Source organism: Haematobia irritans, chromosome 2, assembly GCF_050003625.1.
Source record: "Haematobia irritans isolate KBUSLIRL chromosome 2, ASM5000362v1, whole genome shotgun sequence".
NCBI lineage: Eukaryota > Metazoa > Arthropoda > Insecta > Diptera > Muscidae > Haematobia > Haematobia irritans.
Genome location: NC_134398.1, coordinates 9590864 through 9595823, shown reverse-complemented (window position 1 = coordinate 9595823; position 4960 = coordinate 9590864).

Here is a 4960-nt window from a genome sequence, read left to right as displayed (position 1 = left end):
GAGACAATATTTCATTAGACGATGAGTTGATATTTGTATGTTGGGTTAGGTTAGGTTAAATTGGCAGCCCGATTAAGTTTCAGGCTCACTTAGACTATTCAGTCCATTGTGATACCACATTAACTAAAAGTACCTATTACATATGGGCACTTCTAGTTTTAACCGCTGAACCTTCTCGATTATTTTCTTATGTTGAACCAACCAGATTGTCTCAAAAACATTAGCAGACTGCTTAAGTTAACGATTTCCAGGTCCGCCAGTAATCTAAAGCCTTACACAAAATGCAGGACACTCACACAAAAGGTGTTTAATTCATTTCTTTCCTCCGCATCATGACCGCTCATACAGTAGTCGCGCAAATAGTTTTTGCAAAATCGCCTATCAGACAGCGACCCGTTACAGCAGATATCAGGAGTGATATTCCCAGGGGTCTGTATGCACCACCTCACTGTTGGGAATTAGAGTTTCAAACTTTTTGTCGAAAAGTGGTTTCGCCAGAGTGTAATCCTCTACGTTTGGGACTTCTGGCATTATTTTGAGGACCGAACTGTGACCGTACCTTTTTGTGGTCGGACCACAGCGATAGCTCGCGCAACCTCACTGCCGTTGTTGCAGCTGACTGTCTAAAGGCGATAGATGCAGCATGACATTAAGGGAATCTGCTCTTGTCTTAATGAATGCGCCTGAAAGTAAGCCATACGTTGAACTTTATCTAAACTTGTCGGCTACTGAAGTGCCGACCACCAGACTACAACGCCATATAGCATTATAGGTCCAACCACTGCCGTGTATAGCCAATGCACGATTTTCAGTTTTAGTTCCCACTTTTTTCGTATTGCCTTTTTACACGAGTACAAAGCTACCGTTGCTTTTCTCGCCATTTCTTCAATATTAAGCTTAAAGTTCAGCTTCCTGATATTTTGCACATTCACCAAAGGGAATTTCAATACCTCCTAAGGATATGGGCTCAATCGTGGGAGTTTTGCTATCTTTGCAGTACATGACTAATTCTGTCTTAGCAGGATTTACCCCAAGACCATTTTCTTTCGCCCATTTCTCAGTCATTCGGATGGGAATTTTCCCCTGACTGCTAGAGCTACATCGTCTGCATATTCCACCACTTTTATCCTTTCTTTTTCTAGGGAAACCAGAAGGTTGTTTATAGCAACATTCCAAAGAAGAGGCGATAGAACTCCTCCTTGGGAAGTGCCTCTGTTCACATACTTTTGTATGTTTGCTTGTCATAGTGTGGCTGAAATAAGTCGCTTCGTTAGAAGTTGGTCTAATACCTCGATCAACATTCAGAGTTGTCAGTCCATTTAATATCGAGCTCGGATGGACGTTATTGAATGCCTCTTCGATGTCTAGAAACGCCACAATTGTGTATTCATTGACAGATAGTGAGCTTTCAATAAATCTGACTAGTTCATGCAATGCCGTCTCAGTAGACCTGCCCTTCGAGTATGCATGCTGTCGTTTCGAGATCAAGCTTGAATCGACGCTAGTTCTAAGATAAATATCTAGCATACTCTCCAGAGTCTTAAGTAGGAATGAGGATAAGCTGATTGGTCGGAAATCCTTCGCACTCGAGTGAGAGGCTTTTCCCGTTTTAGGTATGAAAAAGACTTTTGTTTCCCTACCCTTTTCTGGAATATCCGCCGGAGTAATTCCATCAGGCCGGGGGATTTTAATGGCCCAAAACTATTTAAAGATCATTTTATTCTAGATTCCGATACAATTTCGTCGATAGGAAATGCCCGCTGAGCCTCTGTCGCACCGCTAGAACATGGTTCAACCGTCTGATTTCCGTGAAAAATTGTGTCCAAAAGTACCTCCAACGTCTCCTCACTGGACGTTGTCCAATTGCCCTCCGATGTTTTAATGAAACCTGGAGCGGAGTTAGTGGATGCTAGTACCTTCCGCAGTCTGGAAGCCTCGGACATGTTCTCAATACTGCTACACTAATCATTCCAAGAATTATGCTGAGCCCTTCTCAGTTCTCGTTTATATCCTCTCAGATTAATCTTGTAAGTGTCCCAATCCCCCGGAGCTCTTGTGGACTTTGCTTTCTTAAAGAGCTTCCTGCAGGATTTCCTCATATTACTTAACTCTGTAGACCCATGGCGGTCGATTTTTCCCCCTTGGCTTTCCTCTAAAGGTGAGTACTATGTTCGGTTTTTTTCACCAAAACACTAAATTAAAAGTACAAAAATGTTTATGAAGACTTATATATTTTTATCAAGTCTTATCAAATAATGGATGGAAAAGATCCAATGAATTGATTGATAATCATTTTATATTTCTAAATGAATTAATTAAGAAAAGTAACCGTGAAAAAAAGCAGATTTTCAGCTTGAAAAATGAACATAGTACTCAGCTTAAGGCATGCAGCTTTTAGTGAGATGTTGAAAGCATTTGAAATCCGCTCCACGGTTTGTTCGATATCCTGCACAGTGCTTATATGTATCTCCGGTAATTCTGGTAATATCATATTGAACGTATCCCTATACCTATTCCAATCAGCTTTCCTCACATTTGGCGGAAATATTTATGGACTTTGAAGTACGAACAGCCAATTTGAAACTGATGTAACGATGATCTGAGAAGCTATGTTCCCTCAAAACTTGCCACTCAGATATCTTATCATTCTGTTCCGGAGAGGCCAATGCGACGTCCAAAACCTCTTGCCTATTTTTGGTGACGACGGGTTGGTGCATCTCCCTTATTGCAAACTAGCAGGTTAGTAAGCAAAATAAATTCTATTAGCGACTCTCCCCTCCTTTAGTATAACAACTTCCCCAAATACTATGATGTGCATTTGCATCACATACCATAATGAGTTTTGTCGTTGTTTTCAGTGACTCCTCAACCAATGTCTTAACGACACATGGAGGCATCTCCTTATCATGTCCTATGTAGACCGAAGTTACCCAATATGTGCCACTAACTCCCTTAATTTTATAATTTTTGCCACTTTTTGATTCATTTATGCCATTTGTTTAGTAAACTTTTTTATAACGTAATATTTTATGTAAATGTTTACGGTTCGTGGCACAAATAATGGCGGCGATAAGAGTGAAGTGAACGGGAGAATCTTAGGACGCATGACGAGTCCGCATTGAAGATAATGGGTGGAGAACATGGTTGTCACAGTTGTTAAAATTCTACCAACAATGGTAGATTTTTTTACTGTTTGGTAGATTGGTAGAATTCTTGATGTTTTGGTAGATTTTGCCAAATATTCCTCTCCAACTAAGAGGAATTTCACAAATCTTGTATAAAAAATAAAATTTTGACAAAATATTCTATACAAAAATAAAATTTGGACAAAATTTTCTAAAAAACAAAGATTTGACAAAAATAAGTAAAATAAAAATAAAATTATAATAAAATAACAACTATATACGGCCGTAAGTTCGGCCAGGCCGAAGCTTATGTACCCTCCACCATGGATTGCGTAGAAACTTCTACTGAAGACTGTCATCCACAATCGAATTACTTGGGTTGCGGTAACACTTGCCGATGGCAAGGTATCTTAAAACTTCCTAACACCGTCTTCTAAATTACAAGGTAGTCCATACGTAGTATATATTCAACTAAAAAAGGCCGATTAAATACGTATATAATTAAGTTTAAAGTTTCTATAGAAATAAAATTTTGACAACATTTTCTATAGAAGTAAAATTTGGAAAAAAATTTTTATAGAAATAAAATTTGGAAAAAAATTTCTATAGAAATAAAATTTTGACAAAATTTTCTATAGAAATAAAATTTTGACAAAATTTTCTATAGAAATAAAATTTTTAGAAAATTTTCTATAGAAATAAAATTTTGACAGAATTTTCTATAGAAATAAAATTTTGACAAAATTTTCTATAGAAATAACATTTTGACATTGTTTTCCATAAAACTAAAATTTTGGTAGATTATTTTTGGCTCGAGTGGCATCCATGAATATGAACCGATATGGGGCAATTTTTGTGTGATTGGGGATCGGCTATATATAACTATAGACCGTTATGGACCAATTTTGGCATGGATATTAGCGGCCTTATACTAACACCACGTTGCAAATTTCAACCGGATCGGATGAATATTGCTCCTCCAAGAGGCTCCGGAGATCAAATCTGGGGAACGGTTTATATGGGGGCTATATATAAATATGGACCGATATGGACCAATTCTTGCTTGTTTGTTAGAGACCACATTCTAACACCATGTTCCAAATTTCAACCGTATCGGAAGAATTTTGCTCCTCCAAGAGGCTCTGGAGGACAAATCTGGGAATCGATTTATATGGGGGCTATATATAATTATGGACCGATGTGGACCAATTTTTGCATGGTCATTAGAGACATATACCAATACCATGTACCAAATTTCAGGCGAATCGGATGAAATTTGCTTCTCTTAGAGGCTCCACAACCCAAATCGGCGGATCCGTTTATATGGGGGCTATATATAATTATGGACCGATGTGGACCAATTTTTGCATGGTTGTTAGAGACCATATACTAACACCATGTACCAAATTTCAGCCGGATCGGATGAACTTTGGTTCTCTTAGAGGCTCCGTAAGCCAAATCGGGGTATCGGTTTATATGGGGGCATGGTTGTTAGAGACCATATACTAACACCACGTACCAAATTTCAGCCGGATCGGATGAAATTTGCTTCTCTTAGAGCGATCGCAAGCCAAATTTGGGGGTCCGTTTATATGGGGGCTATACGAAAAAGTGTACCGATATGGAACAAGTTTTGCATGGTTCTTAGAGACCATATACTAACACCATGTACCAAATTTCAGCGGGATCGGATGAAATTTGCTTCTCTTAGAGGATTTGCAAGCCAAATTTGGGGGTCCGTTTATATGGGGGCTATACGTAAAAGTGGACCGATATGGCCCATTTGCAATACCATCCGACCTATATCAATAACAACTACTTGTGCCAAGTTTCAA